The sequence below is a fragment of the Sturnus vulgaris genome, chromosome 3 (genome assembly GCF_052056855.1).
Source record: "Sturnus vulgaris isolate bStuVul1 chromosome 3, bStuVul1.hap1, whole genome shotgun sequence".
In the NCBI taxonomy this organism is placed as follows: domain Eukaryota; kingdom Metazoa; phylum Chordata; class Aves; order Passeriformes; family Sturnidae; genus Sturnus; species Sturnus vulgaris.
The window spans coordinates 39493500-39520752 of NC_142245.1; the positions used below are offsets into that span (position 1 = coordinate 39493500).

General features: G+C 34.5%; 1 long non-coding RNA gene across 1 annotated transcript in view; it reads right to left on the reverse strand.

The window, feature by feature from the left end:
* The window catches only part of LOC148224288 (uncharacterized), an 80779-nt gene extending 53761 nt beyond the window's left edge, over positions 1-27018 (reverse strand). The window contains exons 1-2 of the long non-coding RNA XR_015802299.1: positions 25871-27018; positions 25329-25771 (exon numbers count right to left, since the gene is read on the reverse strand). This is a non-coding gene — a long non-coding RNA (uncharacterized LOC148224288). The remainder of the gene's footprint in view (positions 1-25328; positions 25772-25870) is intronic.
* Between the last annotated feature and the right edge of the window lie 235 nt (positions 27019-27253).

Genomic DNA, 27253 nt, shown 5'->3' on the forward strand with positions numbered 1-27253 from the left:
TGTGACCTGGAAACCAACTATTTTTTAAACTTGTAATCTTTCCTGTATATTTGACAATGGTTTTCGTCCATTTAACTTGTATGTTCAACTTGCTGACATATATGCTATTTAACTGCTAATGAATGTAACTATGGCCAATAGAGCATTGGGAAAAAAGTCCCACACATGTATAGGCATAATTTCTCAAGTTTTTTGTGCATTACTTGTTCCCATTTATTCTTTTGGCCAATATCAAAACAGAACAGCGTACCTTCTGAATTTCGAAACTCTTATCTTTAGATACTTAGAAGTATCAATCAAAATTCATCTTATGGAGTAAACTTACAAAGATACATACCTAGGACACATATCAATACTGTAACTTAGAGACACATACAACATGATGTGTTGACCTCCTCAGTGCGTTTTTTAAGGACAGTTTGCAAAACTTGACCTTGTTTCATCTAGTGAAAAACTGTTATTATAAAAATCTGTTCGTTTAAAATGCAGACTACAACACACAGAAAGGCACTGTTCATCTTTCATTGACAAATTGAATGGAAAAGACAAACCTGGGCAATGATCTTATGAAATATATTCTGACTTACTGTGCTGTGTGATATTGTATTTTGTATAATGTAATCCATGAGGTTTGCAAAGATATTAAAGTTTTGTGCTAACAACCATTTTGCTGTTATTTATTTTACTTTATTTCACTGATAGTTATTTTATAAAAGTTCACTTTACTTTCCACAAATTTGTCTTTGGTTTACACATTTTATTAACTGCAAAGAAAATAAAAAATCAACCAGAACTATCATTGCCACATTCTACAGTTGTTATTTATCTGAGCTTCTGATATAGTTTGTCCTTGCCTGTAATTTTCAGAAGAGTTTCATCTAGCCTGAATGAAAGTTCTTGCGTCAGTATTCTGAGTGGTTAAAATTTAAAGCATTGCTGTGGCAGGTGAGTATCATACTAAATAATCTTAGTAAACATGATACTCTTTTTTTTTAGTAAGGAAAAGTTTAATTTTGATCTAAACCCACAAATTTTAGCTGACTTCTTAATGACTTCTGTTTTTGAAAGGAGTTGATTAGGAACATTTTTAAAGTTTTCTCTGCAGATTCCAAGTATTTTTATTATATATATATTCAGTATATGATTGTCTTATCTTCAATTCCTGTGTATTAGTGATTTTATATTTTTTTTTTATATTTTATATTGGCAACCACTGTCACAATATCTACAGTATGTTCAGACATTAAATGTTGTGTATTTTAAAAGAAGTATTTTGCAAGTTTCTGTGAAGACTGTAGATATGCCTGCAAAGTAGATCCACAAAATGTGAGAAGGATTCTGAGATCTTGGGAAAATAATTTGAAATTTTTTTCTTTGTTGTTTCCAGAATTAAAGACCACTTTCAAAATAGAAAAATGAACAAATATAATGCTTTAATTTTTCTTTTTAAAATTTATCTAGACTCTCAGTAATATGCACTCTGTAAACAAGAAATTAAAAACTCTAATACTGGACATTTTTGGCATTATAGGACATGTGAATTTTCAAGATAAATTTAGCTTTGAAACAAAAGAAATACATAAAATATGTTATGCCAAAGAGAAAAAGACCCATATTCTGATATTTAAAACAAGGTTGCTAGTCATGGTTCTAATTAGAAAATAATCCTTTACCAACTTGCTCAGTTGCTAAGTCAGAAAACACATCTTACTATAAGAAATGTCACTTTAACTTAGGCAAATGATCATTGGTCATTGGGTTTACCCACACTACAGAAGCTTTTTAATTTTTTTAAATGTAAAGAACAATTTTATCTGTAACTTTTCTAACCCAACAAAATAAAGCCTTTGAGTATTAATGTTTTAATGTTTTCTATTTTATCAGAGCTACTCCATTCTTCTGGGACTTACTCTGTCTTGGTGAAATGAAAACAGTTTGGAAAAAGTTTTCCTTGAGAGAGCAGATAAATGCTTAATAAATAAATCAGAACTACATTAGGAAGGAGTTCTAAATTCAATGTCTTAAGTCATTTGGGCCACTTGAAGTGCTGTATTTGTACACCTAAGTAGATTTTTAATGGGTATTGAGAAATTGCAGAAGACCTTTTGAATTACCTGATTGCTATGAGTCTACTCAGTTACCATAACACTAACATTGTATCCAATATATGAAGAAAACTTCTGTATGGGCTGACTGTATGGCAGTGTGTGATGAAATTCAAATTACCATAGCTTGATAAATTATCACAGGTAAATGAATATGTGAAAAAGAAGCAAATTAATAATTACAATATTTGTTTCTGTTTAATGTTTTTACAACGTATTATTTTTTTAAAAAAATCAGCAGTGTCATATGGATGTCTTGACTGAAAGTCATCTGAAGACTTCTTTCCAAGTGTTAAATGCCATTTTCAATTACATCATCAATGTAACAGTTATTCAGGTGTCTCATTTCATAGACATCCATGTCAGATGCCACAAGCCACTCTAATGTCCTCCCAAAGCTGGGGTTTTTTGTTAGCTTTCTGAAAGTAATACTGTCTAATCAACTTCCTTAATAGTCATGATTGATGCATCTTCACCTAAAATTTTCCTCATATACACTTTGATGTATTTTATACAATACTAAAAAGTCCTGCAAGGCAACTTCTATTGAATTATTTTTACAAATTTATTTCTGCTCTTCATTCCATCTCAGTTTGTGTAGGTCATACCAACATCCACATGCATCCTATAAAATTAACAGGGTTGTTTATATCACAGTATGATCTTGAGTCTTGACCTAGCACTGTTTAAGTACGCAGACAGCACAGCCCCTGCTATGATTCTCTCTTGTGCTTATTTGCCTAGATAATGCTCATCCATGATTCAGAATAAGCAACTACCAAGACTATTTACAGTATATAATTTAAAGTCAACTACCCTGTCTTGTACAAAGAATCAAAGAATTTAGCTGTACAGAAGTTACCTCTTCCATACTACTGAGCATCAGGCTCAGAGAATGACTCACACTCTGTTTTGGTTTTGAGCATAGATACAGTTCATGCAAACATCTGTTAGTCGTGTTGTTGCTTATGAGTTCTGAAAATTATGTGCTAGTCTTGAATTTTGACTTCCTTGAAATAACATGGTTTTCCTAAGGATTTCATTAGGATTTTCATTTTAACTTTTCTATGGTAACACAGGTCATTTCTTCCAAAATCTGACCTTGACAATTTCAGTAATATCCTGCTTGTTTTGTTTCATTGTTTGCTCTTGAAATAGAGAGAACACCTTCACAGTGTTTGGTGTCAGCCAGCAGATGGTGCAGTATTCCCTTCCATTTCTGCCTTCTGTCAATATCTGGAATTTGTTCATTTAGTATTTGATTCACTTATCTGCAATTTACTTTTGGGGACCTTTCAGTGTTGTTAGCACATTGTCTCAGGTATTTAATTCCACCAGGTTATGACTGAAAAATATGAAGTAACTTCAGAGCCATCTCCCAGGACTCTTGGAAGCCATTGGACAAAGGTTTTCTGTTGGTTGATCTCATCTCCTCAAGACAGCCATCTACTCTAAAACTGCTCCTGGTCCATGCTATTTCTCAAGCATACTTGGAGGCAGTGAGAACATTTTGGTTTTCCTCTGTGCTGGCCCTGAAGTTAATGAAGAATGACATATTGTGCTTTTTTTCAACTTGTTTCAGGAAGATTTGACTGCATAACTTCTTTGTTAGTAAGATGCAAGAGTTCCTGGCCTAGGTATGCAGCATTCATGGCAGTTGTCCCACTGCGTTATAATTTCTTTCTGGATTCTGGATGGTTATGTGGAAATGTTCAGACACTGCTCCTTCTTGGGGAGGAGTGTCATTTTCATGCATGAGATAAATGACAAGAATCAGAAGCCAATAGGAACTGTATCATAAAATGCTCATAGTATAGAAAAATAATTATTCTAATTTGATTTTGTCACATCTTTCTTTCTGTGTGCGTGAAAATAAAAATCATAATGTTTAATGATACGTTTTATAAGTTTCCACAATTCCCAACACCATAAAAATGCCAGGTTTTCATTATGTTTATATGTCAAACATGACAAAAATTGAATGGATGGACAATTCTAGTTGTGCATTACATTGTAGAAGGTTTTGTGGTATTTCATGCTATAGTTTAATTATTAAAACAAATGTTCAGAGAGTTGTATTTAACTTTTCCCGCAGCACTTTTTTATATGTGCCTTTGTCCCAGTGCTTTTCTTTATCTCTTTACTTTTGTGCTTTGTGTTATTTTTATTAAAACCAAATAATTCCAAGTTTATTTGACAAACAGCTATGCATGAAAAATTGGGAAAGAGAAAGGAAAAGAACATAAAAAAATAAACTACATACTTTGGCTACTAATGGGATACAATCACTTGACACTATCCTGATTTACCTTCAGAATTCTTTACAAATAACTCCATCCTATTAAAATGGTAGCAGACCTTTGAGCAAACGAATATTTATTTCCAAGATGACAGTTTTAAATTTGTTCTTCACTGACATACTGCTTTGTATGTGTTTTGTGGGGATGAACAAACTGGTTCATTCTTCTGATGATGATGTTTAAAATGAACTTCATACTTCATGAAGTAAATAAATGAAGATCAGTATATCTTCCTCAGAAGGTGGTGGGAGAGTCTTGCAACTAGCTCCATGTAGTCCTACCTTCAAATTCAGCCTTGGAAAGTGGGCTCCACTGAGCCTTCTCCCCTTGTCTGGGACAGTCTTAGCATCTTTGCTTTCCCTTTCAGAGAAAAGTTGTCCACTGCTGTCTGATAAAGTGTCTGGAAAACTGAACATATCTTCTTTGTAATGGTAATCCTCTGTGTGTTCTGTAGGAAAGAACTAGAGCTTGTCCTCTGATTCTTGCAGGTGCCTAATCTGGAGAGGTTCTTAGATGTTGCAGCTGAGGGTGAAACCTTAATCTACCACCAGGCTGTAGATCCCAGTGAGGTCACTAATTCTATTTCACCTCTCAGAGTAGGTGTATATAATACATATAATATCACATGGCTTTAAAATAGGCAATTTATCTTGATATATCTTGTAATGCTCATATTAGGTAATTGCAAACATGAGAGATTAACAAAATGCAGAGACATAATGCTTCTTTCTCTTAATCTAAAATTTTACATTACTGTGCTTGTGAAACTCGGGAAACATTAATAAATCACATAAAGAAAAAGGAGAACAACTGAGTGTCTGAAAATGTGTCAGTAAGCCTTAGAAGAGCAAGAAGAATGTAATTAGATAAACATACATTCTGATGTAGCAGACATACTTTTGTCTGCCGCCGAGGTTATTGTGTGGTCCATTGTTTGCTTCACGTGAACAATTCTCAGGTACGTTCCACATTTGTCAGAGTCATGTTTACAGAGCCCTTTTCTCAGGGTACTTAATCTTCTATTTATAATACTTCCCATCAATTAAAAGAAAGGAGTCCTTGAAGCATAGTCTACAACTATTTGCTGTATTGAAAGAATTGTATATTTTACATGCATTTTTAGAAATCAGTTGACTCAGATAATCTAAATTAATCCAAAATTAATAAAAGCAAGTTAGCACTTAATTTCCTTTTCAGTTTTGTGTATTCCTATATATCAGTTTGTCCTTGTCATTTCCAATGAGGAATCAATAAGAATAAATTCTATATGTTTTATATTAGGGCAAATTGATGATAGTGACAGGTGAGCTCTCATGACTGCCTTGTATAGTAGCCTTAATGTTTTCCTATCTCTACTAGAAAGAGCTCATACATTTAAAATAATGTTTAGCCTTTTCGTAGCTGCAACATATTGGTAATTCATAATGATTAATTAGTTGGCTCAATTATATTTCCTGTCACACTATTTCTATGTCACACTGATAAACTCCTATACTGTAGCAGAAGTCCTCACTTTTAATCTGTCACTTCAATATTGCATATCATACTTTAGGCCTATATCCCGTAATCCAAGGATTTATTGTCATCCTGTTTTTTCCTGAGTGATACACTGACCCTCCTCTGTATTTTGCAAGGCTTACCTGCTCTGTATTACCAGAGAGGTGTATATTTTAAAAATTTAAATCCTGGCAGTACAATTAAAAAGATTTATGAAAGTGCAGGATTAAAATCTGCTCCTCACAAAAATGTGCTAGATTATCTTCTGGATGACATGGCTCACAGACTTAGAGATTCACATTTCTTTAATTAAGAATGAATTGTTAAGTTACATTCATAGGAAGAGATTTCAGGGTGTTTTTTTTCTCTCTCTCTAGCTGGAGAATATTTTACACAAATTTGTATCTTCCTTCTTAGTGCCTTAATTTCTGAACTAGTCACTGATCCTCTAGTTATTAGGGAATAATATGGCCTTCATGTTGACTATTAATTCTCCTCACCTCAATAACCTCAGTAAGATTAGATTGTCACCTTCAGCTGTGGCAACTGAAAAGAATATGTTTTGGTTAGCATATCATGATGGTTTCAGCTGAAGTAATTAACTTTACAGTGGCTGGTATGGAGCTGTATTTTGAATTTGTGCTGAATGCAGGGTTAGTAATGTTGAGATGTTTTTGTTATTGCTGAGCAGGGCTTACACAAAGCCAAGGCCTCCTCTGCTTTTTCTATGGCCACAGTGATAAGGAAATGGTGAGTGAATGGGAGGTTGGGTGGGGACACAGCCAGGACAGATGGCCCAAACTGACCCAAGGGATATTCCAGACCATGTGACATCATGCTCAGTATATAAAGTGGGGAGAAGAAGGAGGAAGGAGAGGACGTTAGGAGTGGTGGTGTTTGTCTTCCCAAGTAACTGTTACTTTTGTAACTAAAATGGAGGTACTAGAAAATACAGTAAGTTCATTATTATGCATAAACATTTCCGTATTTTTAGGGTTTTAGGTTTTGTGTTTTATTTTTACTTGAAGAGTTATTTCAAAGCTAAATTCAGATAGTATAGTAACACTCCAGTGATATTTCTTATTATTGCTTCTCTTAATTTATTCATAGGAGGCAAATATTTTCTTCTGTTATTTAACTTCTTGTGGGAAGTTAAATATCTACAGAATATATTAAAGAGGCTGTAAATACAGTTTGACTGAGTTGAATGATTTCTCTTAGGTCCCTTGCCATTATCTATTTCTCTTCAAGTCTGATAATCTCCCACTTGTTTTAAGATAAGTATTTTAGCATTTCATTGCAGAATAGAAAATATAGGCACAACTGTCTTTTTTTGTTGTTTTTGTTGTTGTTTTCATAAGACATAGGTAATAACTTAGACTAAACCCTTTTAATAGAAAATCTTTGTAGTATGACCCTATTGGAAGGTGAAATAAAGCAGACTAAAAAGAGAATATTTTCTTGCTAGAAAACTTGTAGGGACTAAATGCAACAGCAGAATTGTGTTTTGAACCATAAGCAAAATTACCATATTGAAAAATCTATCTCGGCAAGTCTGGGAAATACTAGTGAGCATTACTCACTCCGTAGTGAAGATTAAAAGTAACATGCCACTATGCATCAAATATATTAAAAGCAAGAAATCAAAAGCTGTGAAATGCACAGGCTTTATCTTGACTATTTGTACAAGGTACTGGAAGAAAAAAAAGAAAGGTTGAAAAAAGCCTTGGGAAAAAAAGTGGAAAGGAAGTTTAAAATTGAGACTGCTATAAAATGTTTCTGTTTTTCTCTTTTCATTAGCCTACAAAACAGAGATGAAAGTAAATCTTAAGAGGAACTATTATGTTACCAAAGAATCCTTACAAAATCTTTACAAGCCTTACAAAAACTCTTGTTTTTCCTTATCAACCTAACAATTCTGGAGTTTCTTTACTTAATTTTAATGCTTTAGACAAAGACATTAAATGAGTACATACACAATTAGATAAAATGTTTCTGGGAGATCAAATCCAGTTTTTGGATAATCAGATCAAAGGCATGGTATTATGTAATCAGTTGTGTGAAATGAGATGGAAAATTGAATTATGTGGCTTAAACAGTACTTTCTAAAACTCGGGTTTGTCTTACAGTTTACTAGATTATTTTAAATAAAATTGTTTAAAGAAGACCAGTGATACCATTATTGTCAAAATTCTTCTATACCTTAAGTTCTGTCAAATAGTTTGTTTTCTTTCATCTCTCAGGCAGATTAGCCACAATTCTTATTTTTCTATTGTCAGTCTAGGATCTTTATCTGATTTTTCTTTGTCTCAGCAGACTTGCCACTCTCTATGGGTTGCTTCATAGGAACAGATTCTCTCCTGGACAAATTGACTGTGATACTGTGATTACTTCCATCCCATCTTGTACATTGGTTTTTTGTAATGATAAAGCAACACTAATTAACTGTGTATTGTTTTTCACCTAGGGAACTTTTAAAACATTTAAGGAGCCTGGAAGTTTCATGAAACAGAAGATTTTACTCATTCTATGGTTGCTTTTGTTATTTAGTCATATATTATGTATTAATTTTTATAAGGGCCTATTCACTGAAAATTCAGAGGCTATGTCTGCAAAATTTACAAACCACTAATACAGAAGTTCATAATAATTATTGTGAAATTTTTCTTCTTAAAATTCATAGCTACAGCATTATTGTCAGATGTGGACAAGTTTTGCCAAGAATTTGAGCATTAATCAGCATTTTTTGTAAGTGGATATAAAAAACAAAAGGATTTTGTAGGCGTAAACAGAAAAATCACATTTTTCTCTGAATGGCTGTATAATAGCCACTTTTAAAAGCTAAATAATAAACACAGAACGAAAGGGTTTCACCCCATAGAATGTAAGACAAAATATTTCTGGCTTCCATATTGTGGGAGTTATTATAGAGCAAAAAAAACCTAAGTAAAAATTGTGTGCTTGGACAGCTGACACTTCAATAAATAAGTTAGAAATCAAAATTGTTTTCAGAGCCATGCTAGTTGCTAAGCACTTAGAGATTTGGAACTAATTGAGGACTACACACAAATACTTCATAATCTGCAGCTTGTCATATGTCTATTTTGTAAAAGATTTCTCTGAATAAATATTTTGAGCTGTGTGTAAAAATCAAGAGTTGTTTTTAAATCCTGAAATCATATTTACCTTAAAGTTGATATATTGTTCCTCTGTATATGTAATGTGCAACCATAATACAGAGTTGATAGATAAGGATAATATCTTTTATTGACCAGTTATTATTGCTGAAAAACATTGACAAGCTTCTGAATACAGAAGCTTTCTTCATATCTGAATCAGAGAAACCTCATTTCGAGCACAAAAAAAACCCTGGAAAAAATTGCATAGAGTATCAGAAATACCAAATCTTTGAGAAGAAATATTACTGGCAGTTACAGTTAGGGGAGGTATTAATGAAGAGCGGGAGAAAAGAAATGAGACATAGGTGTATTTGGAGCAAAATATATGTAAATTCTGATTCAGTAACCTAGTGTGGATGTGCATCAAGGGTATTTTTCGCTATGGAAATCCTTTGTAATTTTGAAAGAGTTGTCAAATACCCATATAAGGAATACATTCTAACTCCATCTCATTAAGATAGTGTGGTAAGGTGTTTTGCCTAGTGAGACACCTCCCATTATGAATTTTAAAAAAAAAAAAGACATATTACTAATTGTATCTCTCCCTTTAACATCTGAAGCTTTTGCCAGACAATTCTTTTTTTGCCAGACAAATACTTCTTTTCTTGCTAAAAAGAAATATTAAAGGAAGTTTCATTGTCCTATTGTCAGAAAACATGAAAAAATTGCTTCTTCTTGGTCCTGCTTTTTTGTCAATGATTTTTTGACCTCCTGGTCCCTTATTACCTGATAGAACTTTCTAGTGACTTTTGGAGCAGACTTATTTTATCATCTAATGAGTATTGCTAATGGCATGCTGAATGTCCTCAAGAAATACTAACCCCATCAATTTAGGATTTTAAATGTCTTTTAATTCTTGTTATCTTATTTATTAATAATCATAGTATTTAATTTATTCTTCCTACTTAATTATTTTGTTATATTCGAAATTTCTCACAAATTGACCCTGGTATATTCATAGAACTATATAATCATAGAATCATTAAGGTTAGAAAAGACCATAAAGCCCAAATGTCAACCCAGCACCACCACCATGTTCACCACTAAACCATGTCCTCAAGTGCCATAGCCACATAGTTTTGAACACTTCCGTGGTTGGCAACTCCACCACTTCCTTGGAAAGTCTGTTCCAGTGCTTTACAACCCTTTCTGTGAAGAAATTTTTCCTAATATCTAATCTAAACCTTCCCTGGAGCAAGTTGAGGCCATTACCCTGGGTTCATACTGACTATAAAAGCACCTCATAAAGGCCTATGATTTTTTCTTGTGAAGTAAAAAGCCAATGAAAAAAAAATACAGAGAAGCAAGCAATATATGATGTTGAGGAATCAGGAAATGTTAGCTCCCTTTGTTCCTTCTCCTGCATGATCCACTATTGGGACTTGATTTCATTCACATGGTGAATAGGTATTATGCAATTGCCCTTTTAATCTCCTGTAAGAGATTAACAACCAGTGCATGCAAGGCTAGCTATGTTAGTATGTCATTGGCACAATGTCTGCCAATTCTGAGATGCTTACAGCAAATGCATATTACTTTCTTTCAAGTATCGGTTCCAGTTAATTTTGATTTACCTGGATTGATTTGTTTCAGCCTGAAAGATTGAAGTCAGTAGCTAAGGTGTTCAAAGCCAGGATTCAGATTGACTCAGAGTCCAGCAAGGAGAAAAATGAACTATGGCCTCAAACAGAGAATGTCGACATGCTGCCTCCTGACTGTGGGATTTACCCAAGAGTTGTAAAGTTCAGTTCTTGGCTGCTTTAGTTCAGACTTCCACAGTTCAAGTGAGACTGTGATTTCTGTTCTGAAATCAATGGGTGGGGTTTGTTGGTTTGGTGGTTTTTTTGTTTAACCTGAAAAATTCTATTTAGGATATTTGGAGCTTCAGTTTGGCCTATGTGACAAAGCTTGTTGGGTGTGAAGAGTCTCACCAGAATACTACCAAATCTCACTGGAAAAGTCGGGTAGCAGCTAAGCAGTCTTTTAAAGATGGAAGTGCATTCTTAAAGAGATGGATTAGTCTCCAAGTGATTTGGAGAATCATATTCTTTTCAGAGAAAATGCATTGCTGTTGAGTCACTTCTCAGCTGTATTCAAAGCTTTGACAGGCCATAAACAAACTTCTGATTCTCCCTGGCTAGCTTGAGTGTCTGTGGTAGATTCCTAATGGGGAAAAGAAGGAAAAGGGAAGAAAACTAGAGTGCAAAATCCCTCCACAGTTTGTTAAGGTTATTTGGTATTTTAGGATTGGAAGGAAATTCCTATTAAAAATAGGTACATAATTTCTCTACCTTTTCTTCTACCTTTTCTTTCAGTAGAGAACCATGGAATTTTTTCAGAATTCTGCTCTTGAAATGAATAGGAAATAAATTATGTCAATATTCAACAAATTAGGGAATTATGTACAAATGATGATACTGATGTATTGTGCAGTTCTGTATATTTGTTGCTTACAGGATTCTTTCTTTTCTTTGTGGAATGTCCAAAGGAAGATGTAATATCTAATTTTTTGAAAGAGGCAGAGATTCGTTCTTAAAATTACTGGTTTGATTCCTATTGGTAACTTACAAAGTGTGTAAGCAAGATGATAAGAATCTGGTACTGACTTATTAAAAAGTGAAAATATATGGGAGTATATTAATATTTATTCTCTTCTTTAGAACTAATATTTCTGTGTTTTAATATCTTGTCATAAACCATATTTGGGATTCAATATATTCTTCAATGATAAAAAGTGAATTTTTATTTACTAAATATGTCTGTGTAGGTGGTATGTATTATCTGTTGGCCTGCTCACATTGTATTAGTACTGAAAAATGGCATTTATCTGTTTATTTATTTTGTATTTTCAGGTAGAGATTGAAAATCTGGACTATCATTACTTTCTTCCTTTGTTCTTTGATGGGCTTTGTGAAACAGAATTTCCATATGAGTTTTTTGCTCGTCAAGGATGCCATGATATGCTGGAACATGGTGGAAACAAGATTCTTCCTGTTGTTCCTCAGCTCATTATCCCAATAAAAAGTAAGTGAACACGTGGAGAAAAATCCATAAATTCTATTTATATTACGTAAATTTTTGAAAATGTGCTAATTAAGCTGTAAGACATGACAGCCTGAACATCACATGAAGATTATTGCAAGTGTGAGTAAATTTTAAGATATAAGGCCGGGAAGCTTATCCCTTCAATAATCTGATATGTGCAATATTTCAGAAGAATAGACTCTCTCTGATTAGTGTTTTTCTTATTACAGGGTGGCCCTTGGTCTTTGGAAATGTGAAGTGACATTTTCTTAGCTGATTTTCTATATTTACTATGTAAATCCTCTACTGTATAGACCAGTTCATCTAAAATGACAGGAGACATCAAGAGATGTCATTTTAACAATATTACTTTTGAAGGGCTTATATAGTCAAACATAGTTTTTATGTAGAAAAATTTTGTAAAAAGCAATAAATTATTTTAACACAAATGTATTACCACTAAACTTCAAGTGCACTACAACTAAAATTTATCTTCTTGAACCACCTAGTCCTTCAGATATATTATTTTGCCGTTTCCTATTTGTTTAGGTCAGTACCTTGAAGAGATATTATTGTGAACCATCGTCCTTCTCTAGTTGGTTATGGTGATTCTTAAATCTGCACGCTACACCAATATGAATAGATGCTCGTGTTTGTTGAACTTGGCTTCTCTTTTATCATTAATCATAAATGGTATTATTGCTATCCTTTATCCTGTCCATGAGACAGTTCAGCTTTAAATACAATTTTGTAAAAAGGGAAGTAAATGTAGTTGGGAACCTGATAATACTGAAATAATAGTGTTGGAAGTGCCAGAATTGTGTTTTTTTCATTTAATTTTTTCTCAATTTAAGAAGATTGATTATAGATGTCACTATATCTATCTTACTGTAGTTTAGAAAATGTCAGAAGGAATATATAATATTCAGAATGTTTACTCTGTGAGACTTGAGAAAGGTTATGAAAATAATATTACCATTTTTTGCTCTAAAAGGGAATCACGTAAAGAGGGGAATGATATAATTTCTTTAGAACTGCATTTTCAACCTCACCCAAATTATATACAGTAGTATCTTTTTTTTTTTTTTTTAAGCTAAAATAATTTCTTCAGAAAAGACTGCAAGTTTATGACAACACCTCCTCAGCTGGGATTTTGTAGTCTTTCTGAGACCAGAATCTAGCTTAGATTTAATTACCTAGAAGCTACCTTTGCTTACCTAGCAAAGAGATTGCTAGGTAAGGGAATTTGTAGGGGTTTGATATGTAGTCTTAAGTCATAATTTATGGTGCTAGAACACATTCAAGAATCTGCTAGATAAATTTAGTTATTATTTCTGCTTAATTTTATTCTAAAGTGCTTTATTAAAAAAAAATGCTTCTCTATCAGCTTTAATATGTGAAGGGTCTAAGTGTTATCAATGATAAAGGCTTCTTCCTAATTAAAGCCGTATTAATAGTAAAAGAAGATACCACCATCTCCAGGAGTCTGAAAATGTGTACTTTTAAGGGTTTTTAAATTTGCTATGACTGTGTAATACAGCAGTGTAGTAATAGCTATACATTTCTGTGACTCAGCAGCATCCACAATAAACTCAGCTATGTTTTACACAGATTACTGTCTCTCAAGTGTCCCACTGGGTGAGTTATTTCTGATTAACCAGTCGTCTTCTAGACCACTCTACCATATTTCTACTGTGAAAGAGTGAATCAATTGATTGTTAGGCAAGGTAATATATATGATCAAGGGGGAAAGGCTAAAAGAAAGGCAGAAAAACAACTCTACAGGTAGAATGCTTTTAAAAGCAGTTTTCTCTTCTCCATGGTCATCAAAGGAAGATATTATTAAAGACCTAAGTGTTCTCTAAAAACATTTTAAATTAAATATTAGAATTCTGTGTTATATTTTAAAGATATAAGAAATCATATAATTAAGAACATAATTAAGAAATTTTTCTTCCAGCCATCCTTGTTTAAATTTTACACATTTAAACACTGTATCACTAAAATGAAAATAATATTATTTAATCCATCTGTGGGTTATTGTAAGCCCAAATGCTTTCATTTTTTTCTGGTTAAACAGGCAGTGACTAAAAAAAGACAGACAATTGAAATACTAGGCTTGGATTCTCTTCCAAAATAACTGAAATATGATTAAAATAATAAAGAAGCATGATCTTTAGTTGAAAAATAATTCTTGTCACACTGGAAGGAACATTTTACTGGAAATTCAAAGGAAGAAAAAATCCCTCAGGTTGGAGGCATTAATTTCTCAGAGAGAAAAATGTTCAAAATATACTTTGATTTCTCAAAATATAAATTCAGAGTATATTGCATCTTGCACTGGAAAAACATAAAATAGTTTATAAATATAGTCATTGCATGACATAAAACTCAGAAGAAACAAATTACCTGTATATGTCAAACTTGTAAGGAATCCAACTAAAAATAAATAAAACACAAAATTAGAAAATGGGATTACTTAAGATGTAGGGCTTTTTGCTCCCTTTCACAGAAGATATAGGCAAACCCATTGGCTGAGTTATTTCAACTTCAGCAAAGATATATAAATTGAAATATATGGCAAATAGCAAGGTACTTTGTAGCAGTATCATGGAAATTCTGATGCTGAATACACAGCCAGATATCTTCCTTGCCAGGAAGAGCCATATTGCTATTTTCATATTACAGACAGGTAAAAAAGCAGAAGGAGGCTAATTGTGCCCCACATCACCGATTGCATTGGTGACAGAGAGCTGAACAGAACCCAGGCATAGCACCCTGGAGTAGCAAGAAAAGATGTCTGTAGGTTACATTAGAGTTCCCTTATTTCTAGGAAACAGAGGATTCTGTCTAGCCTGCTATGTTTTTCTCTGTGGTCATTATAGGAATGCAAAATTCCTTTTGATGCTCATTTTTGGGGAACATTATTACTTTTAATATAACATTTCCCATAATGAATGGATCAGAAAAGCCATAAGTCCTTTTGCTTGCTTGCATTAGGCTTCTGCAGCTCTCAGATTCCTGACTTCAGGCTTCCCTGATGTTCTCTGCATGAGACACACATGTAGACATAAACACTGAGGGAGCCAGAAGTTTCTACACCTTTGTCTATTATTTCTATGAGTACCATCAGGGACATGCAGCACAGTGTGTGGAAGCACCTCCTCTCCTTTCAGCGGCAGCAAGCATGCTGCCATTCGCATTTGTTTTGCTGACAATGTAGTTGTAGGAGTTTTCAACCCCTGCACGCATCAAGTCACCAATTGTTCCAGCTCCCACATTCTGACTTTTGTTAATGCAATTGTTTGTGGAGCAACTTGGTGATACTCTCATCTAGATGTGGTAAAAAAAAAACAAAAAACAAAAAAACAAAAACACAAAAAACAAACAAACAAACAAAAAAAACCAAAAAAAAACCAAAAAAAACCCACCAACAACAAAATAAAAACCAGCCAAAGAACCCAACTCTAAAATAAATCTAAGATATTTTTAGAGTGGCATTACTTTTAAAGTCAGGTCATTTCAATGGTCTAGGTTATAAATGCACTGCCACAAATGAAGGAACAGTACACCATAGCACAGATATTGGAGTGAATAGGTAGAAATTATCAATAGGAAGATCTTCATATAGCTTTGTTCATGAAGATAATAATATGAAATTAAACACTTAAGTGTTGGATCACCCATTTGGCAGAATCTTTTCTGTTCTGTGCTGTGAATCCTAAAACAGATATGCAGACAATCTGAATTTAGGCCTAAAAGCCAGAAAAGCTCACATCTTTGCACTTGCAACTTAGAAGAAAATACTGTTTCTACAGAGTTCCAGTCAGCAGACCAATTCTGGTTGAGTCCGAAAAGAATAATCTCCATCCTAAGGGATACTGAAGTTTTCCTTTTTAGGGCTTTTACCATGCTGTTAAACATAACTTCTGTGGTACAATAAATCAAGGATACCATAAACTTTGTTTAAAATGTTTCATTAAGGAAACATATATTTTTATGAGTCAGATATAGAGAAATGAATAGAGCATTCCTTCCTCAGTATCAGGTACAGAGTCCTTTTTCATGTTTTATAAATTTCCAAATTAAACTGATTTCTGTTTTCTTATTGTTCACATTTTGTTTGCACCTAAGTTCTGTTTTCTTATTGTTCATTCTATTTGCATGTAAAATGTTGTCTTGGACTACAGTGTAGTTAATGCCCATTTAATGTCAAATCAGTGTCACTTTTGCATTTAGATATGTAAAGTTGAATGTGTTGCTAGCAGTTGTTTTAAGCACAGTTATATTTCTCACGTATCTTCACCATATTTAGGAGTATTTAATAACTGTTAAATACTGCCTTTCACGAAGTGCTGCAATATTTTTATGGAATAAGTATGATTTTCTGGTCTGTTGTCATTTTCTTTCTGCAAATCATGTAAGTTGATTTCTATCACCTACAGAAAGTAAGCTAAAACTTATGTAATTGTAATTTTCCTCCTGGATGACTGTTGCTCTTGAGAACCAATTCTGGTTATTAAGATCACAGATTGAAAGATAAAAGTAAACAAGAATGCTTTTATAGATTTAAAATGCTTTTAAAGAAAGCAAAGGTCTCATGGTTGTTTTTTTTTAATTGTCCTGGTATTCAAATAGTAAAACATTTCCCCTGGAGGTTTCATCAACCAGTAGAACTAGTTGCAGTTAACTTTATGTAAGATTCTTCTGCTCAAAACTGGTCATTTCAGATATTTTCAAATGGTGTAGGAAGTAGATCCTTTATTACTCCTCTTTACTCTTTTCTGTGAGGAGTAACTGTTTCTTATTTAATAAAGATAAATCTCATTCATGTTTGGAAAGTGAAATCTGCAATTAACATCTCTGACTTTGAAAGCTGCAGTTGGAGCTATTCTTTCCTGAATTTATATATGTATTAATATTTAGCATTTATTAGTAATGAATTTCATCTTCAATTTTATCACCCAGTTGTTTTGTACTGTAAGTCGTTTTACAGTTCTTCAGAGTCAGTCCTTGTCTTTGGCATCTGTAATAACTTGCTATCATCAGAAATCTTTGTTATCATCAGTAAAAACTCTTCCAGATCACCTCTGGATCTAGTGAAAAACATGGAACTTCAGCATAGGTTCCTGCAAGGCCCTACCAGTGATACTCCTCCTCTGTGATCATTTATTGTTACCCTCAGTTTCTATCTCTAAGTCATAATTTATTTCTGTGTAAGCCATGGCGGTTCAGCGAGGGACTTTATCAAATACCTGTTGAAAGTCTAAGAAAATGGTATTATCAGGTTTTTCTTGTCCACATCCTCCTTCTTCAAGGACCTAGAGCACATTTAGAATGCTATATTAAGTTTTGCAGTACAGATGCCAGTACTACTTTGATTCCACAGAACTTTTTTTAACTGGCATCACATTTCATTGATAACAGACCTGTTTTCATCAGGAGGGTGGGTACTCGGTACAATTTTAGTATCTTAGGGCAGAGGAAGGAATGTACATCTAGGAATGGATAAAAACTGTAGACTGGCATAGTCAATAAGCAGGTTTTTGGGACTCTCTTCTACGTGTTCTTTATACTATATAATTAAATTGGTCCACAAATGTTAATAGAATTCCAGATTTATGGGAGCTGATCTAGTGAAATGCTACAATTAGAAGCACAACTAAAGCTGAAAAAAGCCACTGACTTTCTCTTCCATATTCTGCTTGATCATATGTTTGCAAGTATCAGTGTTTCACTTATTGGTCTCAGCCTTTTCTATGCCTTAGACTTTGGCTTTATTAAAAAGCATCTTTGATGACAAAATTGGCATAAAGTTTTCATGCCTTAACTCCCTATTTCTCCTTCCTATCATTTCACTGTAACACATCACTCTTTCAGTTGTACAGAAAGAAATTTTTTTACATCTGTACTGTTATTTGGATCAGGCTCTTACTAGACTTCTAAAAAGTATGGAACACAAGGTTCTTATTCTGGTTTTTATTCACTCTTGATTGAAATGCTGAGTTTTGTAACAGCCTTCATTACTGTTCTGTAAGTTTAGCATAATTCTATTATATAAGTATAGGTAAAGTATTATGACTTTGAAGATTTTGGACAAAACTTTGTATCACTTTAATCAATTGCATTTTGAGAACACTTCATGTTAGGACTTCTTTAAACCTGACTGTGTGAATTTAAAATAAGTCCTCAATCAACAAGATTAAGTAGATCACAACAGTCAAGCATTTTTCTTCTGAGTGCTTTTTACCTCACAGGATACCTACTCTATGTATTTTGTTCTGCTTCAGGCAAAGAATTTTCTGAAACTGTTGCCTCATTTACCAATTGAGTGAGAGATATGGATGCAAAATAAACTGGTTTTAATGTTTGGTTGTGAGACCTAAATAGAAAATGGAAAATGTTGATACACTTCTAAGCATAGATTCACAGGTGTATTTGAAAGAGAAGTTGAAGAGAATTAAATTATCAACATAACTTTTAATATAATGATCAAAATTTAAAGTTAGTATTTAGAGAAGAGACAGAAGTTTAGGGAGACTGATTTGATTCTGTAAAACTCAGGATATCAATGTGCTATCTGGGAGAGAATGTTCTGATTGGATCTCTTCTGTGGAACTATATTGTGTCATGAAAAAGATCCATTGTGTACTGGGAGAAATGCTGTCATGTTTCCTGCCTTATAGAATCTATCAATCTCATCTATCAGATGAGAACTGTGGCTTCTATTATAGACAATATCTGGAACTGATATTGGATTTGCCAAACTGCCACATAAAAATAAAAAATATCAATTTATATAACTTCTGTGTATTTTCTTTTAGATGTTAGAAGTGTTACTCAAGAAAACAAATGTTTTAAAATAATTACTTCCATTGCTTTATATGTAAACATCTAAATGGGTAAGCAAACAAGTGGCATATATTAAGGAGAGTTTCTGCTCTTAACAGAAATTAACAAAAGAAATGATAAATTTACATCAATTTACATGAATTGCCAATAAAATTTATCTGAAATTAAAAATATGGTGAATTAACATTCACTGAAGTCAATGAATTGGTATCATATTGTCTCATTGCTAACAAGCTTCGATAAACAGCACTGTGGTGTTTCAAATATGCTTTCAAATTTCATAGTTATTTCTTACTTTGGCTTTGAATGGTAGAAACAGAACAAACTTAGATACTGAGCTTTCAAGTCAGATATTAAATTGCCATCATTGTAAAATTTTCTTTTGTTTAAAAAAGTTATGATGAACTTCGGAAAATATTTGTTTGGAAAAGCTATAGCAGTACAAAATAGTGTATGTTTGAATGAAAAATACTTCATTGTGTACTTCAATTGAGCAGTTATTTAAGCTGGAGGATTTCTTGGAAAAGGTTATCCTAAATCAGAAGCAAAATTTTCCAGTTTATACCATTAAAGTAGAAAACATCAAAACTACCAAGCAACAGAATCAATTTATTAGGTTGCAGTGCTTTGCTGTCTAAGAGAATGTTACAGTAGTCTAAAATGATGAAAGAGAAATATGTACCAGTGAGGGAGGAAAGTCCTTTCAAAACCCTTCAGGGAGCAGAAAGGTGCCTTTAACTGAGGAGCAAGCCAGTTGTGGATTTTGCTGTTACTGTGAAGATCCATGTCTTACAGCAGACTTCTAGGCCAAGAGGCAACAGCTTGGAATGTTTTCTAAATTTGAATACTTTGGGTATTATGCATCTTTCCTTCATCTAGGCTATGTAGCTGTAGTGTACCAAGATTCCTAAATGGTCTGCTTTATACCTGTATAAGGATACTGGTACTTTCTTCAATTTCTGTTAAGCTCTGGATACCACTGATATTTTCCGGCACTGGAATGTACTTTTTTCAAATACTGCATTAATATTTTCTTCCTTTAGTCATGTAGGAGAATGGTCTGTAGTGATGGTAGTCCAAAGAAAAGAATTACCAGATTTTTAAAAGATAAACAGATATTTGAAAGTGGTGTATCTTTGGGGCAGGGACTGCCTCTAATTGAATGTTTATAAAGTGCCTAATATAATTAAGCCAGGAGCTGGTTGACTGCTATGCATGGCACAGTCCAAATATTTAAGAAAAATAACAACAGTTCTGTAGTCATAATGATCTTTCTTTTGATATTTTCAAGTGTTTTCCTAACACACACTGTCAATTTCTGCAATTTGGAGGGATTCAGGCTCCAATTTTCAGTCTGTTTGATTCTACCATATCCATCTGCAGCTATACCTCTGCAGGCTGCAGTGTGTGCCCTACTCTCATACCAGTACCAGGCAGTGAGGAGAGTGAGAGAGAGAGAGACTACTGAAATTGTACCCTGTCTTCTCTGAGAAGACACAGGCAGACACACAAGTTCCCTGTACTTTCTCCACTTGGGAAAACAGAATTACTTAAGGGATAGGGGGAGATGGTGACAAGTTCCTTTGCTGGCACAACAAGCACATTTCCTCTGGGTCTGCCCCAGCTTCCAAGGTGCCCTAATATAATTGGGACAAGACTCTGCAAGTGGTACCAAACAGCAACAAGCATAATGGTTCATCTAGCATGAAGATATCACAAAGGTTATGTTGACCTGTGCCTTACATCAAAACTGCTTCCATAAAAAAAGAACCAACTGGTCATTTGAATAGGAGGGTCCCATCAGCAGCTAACAGAAGGCTCAGTATGCAGACTGGACCCACTTCTTGGGAAAGTCTGATGCCTCCCTGAGGCCTGCAGAGGTTGAGGATATGAAGAGAAAGCTTCCTCCCCTCAGATGGCCTTCAGATTATTATCCATTATTTATTTTTCAGGCATGCAGTGATAAAGTCCAAACAAGATTTCTGAGGACAACTGAGACATCAAGGCTATGGGACAACTGGTTAAGGGACCAGGAGTGGAAGTCGTTCTCTCTGCTACCCTTCCAGTTGCAGAGAACAATGAGGAAAGAAATAGGAAGAGCCATCAGATCAGGATCTGGCTCTGAGGCTGGTGTCACTGGCAGGATTTGGAGTTTTTTGATCGTGGATTGGTTTAAATAACATGAGGCCTATTGGTACCTGTGTCAGAAGGGGGAAAGGATCTTTGCACAGGAGTTAGCAGGGTTCATTGAAAGAGCTTTAAATTAGGTTTGAAGGGGAAAAGTGATCAAACAGGGTTTACTAGAGATAAGCCTGGGTGCAGCATGCCACTCTACAAGGGATGGTGCCACTGAAGTCCTTCAGTCTTATGTTTCAGTATAGGTAGGGGATGGAGATCCAGGTGGGTGATGTGGTGGCTGAAGGCCATCTTGGGCACATTGTCCATGTAATGATAGACTTTTCAATTATCAGAGAAGTAAGGAGACAGGTCAGTAGGACTGCTACCTTGGACTTAGAGAGGGCAGGCTTTGGCCTGTTCAGGAGCATGTTTGACAGAGATCCTTGGGAGGCAGTCCTGAAGGTAGAGGGCTCCAGGAAGGATGGATGTTCTTCAAGGAGAAAATCTTAAAAGGTTCAGGAGCAAACTGTCCCCATGGGCTGAAAGATGAGCCACCAGATGGGCCTGACTGAACAGAGAAACGTGTCTGGGATTCAGGGGATAAAAAAGAGTTTATGACCATTGGTAGAAAGGGCAGGCAACTCATGAAGACTAGAAAGTTGTCATAAGGTTATGTAGGGAGAAAATTAGAAGTCCTAAAGCCCAAATAAAACTTAATCTGACTACTACCATAAAATATAATAAAAAATGTTTCTATAACTGTATCAGAAGCAAAAGGGGGGGCTGAGCAGAATCTATCTCCAATTTTCATTGGTTGTAGGGGAAGTGTAGTGACAAAAGATGAAGGAAAGGCTGAGGTACTTAATACATTATTTACCTCCATCTTCAGTTGTAAGACCAGTTATCTGAATATCCCTGAGCTGGAGATAGGGAAGGGGAGCAGAATGGAGCCACCATAATCCAAGGAGAAATGGTCAGGGACCTGCTGCTCCACTTGGACAGAGACGAGTCTACAGCATCAGATGGGATCCATCCACAAGTTCTTCCTAGGAGTATTTGGACAGCCATTTCCACTTACAGGACATACTCTGCATGCCTAGAAATAAGGTTTCTCACAGTCTGGGACACCTTCTAGTCTGAACTAGTCCAGAAGTACTCTTCCTGGGAGTGGGTACAACTTGTTAAAAATTTAAGATGCAGTGATTTCTGTCAATGATTAATTTTTATATCCTTTAATTGTGTGTGTATGAATAATTAATTGTATTAATTTGTAATAATTCATAACATTGAATATAAATATTCATTCATGCTTTTATGCATGACACAACTATTGTACTGAAATTACCAGTGTTAGTGATAATTTCCCTATTAGTTCAGTTAGCTATTATTTATGTGTATGACAAGTTGGTCAAGTTTTTTAGTTCTGTCCTAGTGCAATGATGTAGAAGTCTATGTGACTGGGCAGAACATGGGAGTATTAGACCGATAGATAAGACCATATAAAATTTGACAACTGCTGACAAATTTATCCAGCTGCCTAATTTCAGAAATGCTTTTATAAATAAATGGCTTTTGCAAGGTAAAAAAAAATACTTCAAGCATGACTCATTTTTAATTACGAGAGAGAATGCAAAGTACTTGCTTTTAATAAAATTAAAAGAGATGAAACAAGTGTTTTTTATGAAATGTCTTAGTGTCATAAGATTAGAAGCATGACACTGAAAGCTAAGAGAAACATCTAAGTAGGCTAGAAAAAACCCTTATTTTTCCCCTAGAATGTTTTTATTTTGAAAAAAGCCTACAAGGTTTGTTTGTGGGTTTTTTTTTTCTATAAACATTTGCTTCATTGTACTGACTCTCAGAATAGTAGGAATTGTAAGTTGAATGAATAAAATGATCATGAAATAAATGAGTACAAATTTACAAACACCAATTGTTGCACTAGAATGCATCTGTTGTCAACCTTTGCAGGTTGTCTTGCAGTTGTATAGTTCCATTGGCCCCAAGTGGTACTTATTGAACATTTATTTTTCATTTGTTTGGACCACGCCAGTATTATACAGGCAGCATGAGGGAATAATGAGCCACATTCTTTGGGTTACTGAAGAGTCAGCACAAATTGTGGGAACAAATAACAATCAGACAAGGCAGTGTTTTATAACATCAGGACGGCAATCCATCTTTGGGGTCTTTCTAAGCTGGGCTAATAAAGGCCCACTTACAATTCCCAACAGAGTATAGTTTAATTAAATTTGTCCATTAGAGGACTCCTCCCCCTCCCTCTACATTTTAGAAATTAATTCTGCTTTCTGCCTGTTGTTCTTTTTGCATCACAGATGCACTGAACCTTCGTAACCGACAGATCCTCTGCACCACGCTGAAAATCATCCAGCACCTGGTGGTGTCAGCTGAAATGGTGGGGGAGGCCTTGGTGCCCTATTATCGGCAAATTCTCCCAGTCCTAAGCATCTTTAAGCACATGAATGGTGAGTTATCCTAACAGACACTGTGTCTTTCAACTCCTAAGGCAAAAGAGGCTCGAGGCAGGGTTAATTAGCAATGTAGTTAAGATTTATTACTGTATATAAACTCAAATCCATTTGGAGCTCTAAATAATGTAAACTCCCCCTCTTACTATTCCCTAAGGATGCACTGAAATTAACAATTTCATTTATTACTCCTTGCACGTACAGTTTATTTAACACAGTACAGAAGCAGTGAAGCAGTTCTATAATCTTCCAATAATTAAATTGTAAAGTTTGTAACAGTCTTTTGAATACATTAATAAATTGCAAAGGTTTTTTCCTCCCTCCAACACATTAGTTTAGTCCAGCTGTTTTATTCAATTCTTTGCTCTCCACAAGCAATTTGCTGCTACCAGAAGGTTTAGGAAAGATTAAAAATAAAAGTAGAGATCAAACTAATTAATTTGAGGGTTGAGAGAACTCCATGTTGTAGAAGAATTTGAAGTTAGATGATATTGAGCAAAATAGTGAAGTTTGAAGTCATTGCTGCACACTTAGCAGGTTTTATTATAGAGAACTTTAGTACTAATTTATGTCTACAGTTAAGTATGTGTTTTCTTTGTAGTGCAGATCTCACCAGTCTCAGTCTTTAATAACTGGTACTATGAGTTTCTATATACTGTGAATACATTTACACCACAGTCATCAGCTGAAGTCAGCATGATGTATATTGCTTTTATCAAATTAATTTTTAAAATACTTATTGGTAGTAAATCTATCTGTACTTATTTTCAATTATCTATGAAGTTACTGACTTTAACATTTCTATTATTGATTTTTAGCCATATAGATGAAAAGAAATTAATTCCTCACGAGCTTTCAAAAGAGAGTTTTCATGAAATTCATAGCATTTTAATAGTTCTCTGTAGGACTCCATATTATACTTTTTGTTTGCATTACTACAGAATGTAATACCTTATACTCACTCTGTAGTAAGTGTATGATTCAAATCAGATTGAAAAATGCCTGTTCAGAGACCGACTTGAAGGCACCAATGAAATTTACGTTTTAGATCTGTTTAAATACATGTGCATTTCTGACTTTGTTTTACTTAGTGAGAACCATTCAGTAACGTGGAATTTCACAAATGCAAGTTATTTCTGATGACAGTTGTGGCTTTCCAGAAGTTGTGGGATGAAAGGTTATGAGTGAATCTGTTGGCTGAACTTAAGCAATTTCAGTAGGGCTCCTTATGAATTGGAAGATTTCCCCCTAACAGATCTAATTTCAGTATCTGGCACAAAACAAGACTGCAAAAATGACTATCATTGATTAATGAATATAGCACACATGCTTTTTTTCCAAATTTCAGCTTGAAGTAGCCCATAAATTCTCTTGGCTGGGCTTTTCTACAGTGATTTCAGATGAATAATAGGGAAAGCTCAAGTGTAGCCAGGTACATAGCTTGGAAAGGCATTAAACACAATCTAAATATATCTTTAGTTTTGATCGTATTGTGAGCAAAATAAAACATATTTTCAATGTATTTGCATGAGATCTGTGATCTGTGAATTTGTCCCTATACAAAACTACACTAAATCGTGATGTTTGACATTTAAGAACTAAACCCCCCAAAATAAATGAAAAGTAGTAATCCAAAATTAACTGATTTTATTAAGTCATTACTTTTTGAGAAATAAAAATTTTGAAGCTTTAGTATTACCGGGAATGAAATAGATGCTATTTGCAACGCCTAACGTGTAACTGTTCAACTTACTCAGTACTTACATGTGGATGACAGGGAATACTTCTGTCTCCTCCTTCCACAAAAAGATTATGTCTCTTTCCTTCTTCACTGGTGGTTGGCAGGAAATACAGGATCCTTTCCTCCTCTATCTGACATAAGCTAATAGGCAGCTCAGGTGCAGGTGTTTGCTCCCAATTATAAGGGAATTGTAGAGACTGATCTGGGCTATTTTCTTCAATGTTTATTGATACAGGTGAAAGATGGGGTAAGTGAAGTGTGCTTCTTTCTTCTTTTCTGTATAGCTTGTAGGAACTAAGAACTGTGGTGCATCTTCCTGGACTTGTATGATTTGCAGTTTATTAAGTCAGACACTGTGGAAGTTTGTCCAGATTAAAGTTAACTGGAAGAAGCCATATTTTAGTCATTTCCACCTCAGTAGATCAGTATCTATCTGGTGAAAGGAACTCCTTCCCAAATTCAGCATCTGTGAATACCACTCTCAGTAAACAAGCTTATAGTTAAGAGAAAAGGGGGGAAAAAAGGAAAAAAGAAAAGTTTTATTAAAAAATTAAGGTCAACTTACCTTAGTTACCTGGTGACCAGTTTAGAACAAATCAAAATGATTCTTCATGCAGTGTGTGTGATGTGAAGCTCTGGAACTTCCAACTTGAAATTCTTTAGATACAAAAGATTTCCATATATTAGGTGGAGTTTCAGAAGTGTCATTAAAAAAGAGAGTTTATTGCTTGTTTGATAAAACACGTGTCATTACTATTAGTAATTTTTGTAAATTATAAAAAAGGAGAGCATTGATGAAAAATAAATTAGGAGTTTTAATCATTGAAAGCATATAAAACATGTTCACCCAACTAAGTCACAAGATACAGGTTTAAAAGTAATCAATGCAATCGAAGTTATAAATGCCAGGGGGAAATCCAAGCTTCCCAAGATAGTCTGTGTGAAATCCAGAGGAGATGGTTCCATTAACTTCTGAACAGTCTGGTTAGTGAGCAAGGGGGTTTTTGGTGCACAAAGCATAATTGGTGTGCCTGAATTTGTGCCCTCTCTGGAACTTTGGCCCTGACTTTCAGTGGATGCCTCTTTTCCCTTGGGTTCCCAATTGCCCTCTGGCAGAGCATGAAGACATAAAGGATCAAAGTTCTGCTGGTGATGCTACCACTCATGTCTTTATTGGTGGAGACAGGGAGAGCACCCTCACCATGTGGCCTGAGTGTGCTCTGAAACAGGGCTGAAGCTTTCTCCTCAAACTGCCAGCCAGAGCCATAAGGCTGGCAGGAGAGCAAGAGAAGGAATGAGAATATATTCCAGTGACTGAGGAAGGGGAATACTGCTGCGATACAGGAGCTGTTTGTCTATTTTCTGGAGACTGGGAGGAGACTAACAGTCTCCAAGCAAGCTTCCCAACATAGGGACTATTATACAAATTTGCTACTATCTAAGATAAGAAACTAAAAATGTCATGACAGTACTTACTAAGTCTTATATATTCTGTATTGCGACTGTAGTTAAATGAGTAAGGTAAATGTACTCCTATAAAACTCATTTAAATCTTGTGAAGAGGGAAAGAAAATTCTGTATAGACTCAAATGTAAGTATTCTTTTGCATCACAAAACCCTGTCTTTTTGTGTATCTTCTTTTCTAAGCTGTCTTTTATAAATCTGTGAATTATCTGGAGTAATTACAACTTAAAAATAAATACAGTAAGTTTGTTATTTTATGAAAGCAGACAGAAGAGAAAAACAAAAGAGAAAAAAGAGGAAAAAAAGGAGTCTTCAGAGCCTGGAATATGCTATTGGGGTACATTTATGCCAGAATGATGTCTGAAACAGAAACCTATTCATTAGAAGGATTAGACACCTGACTGGTAAATGAAAATGTCATGTATTATATTATATTATATTATATGGAGCAAGAACCGTTTTGCAAATAAAATTAAGTTAGATT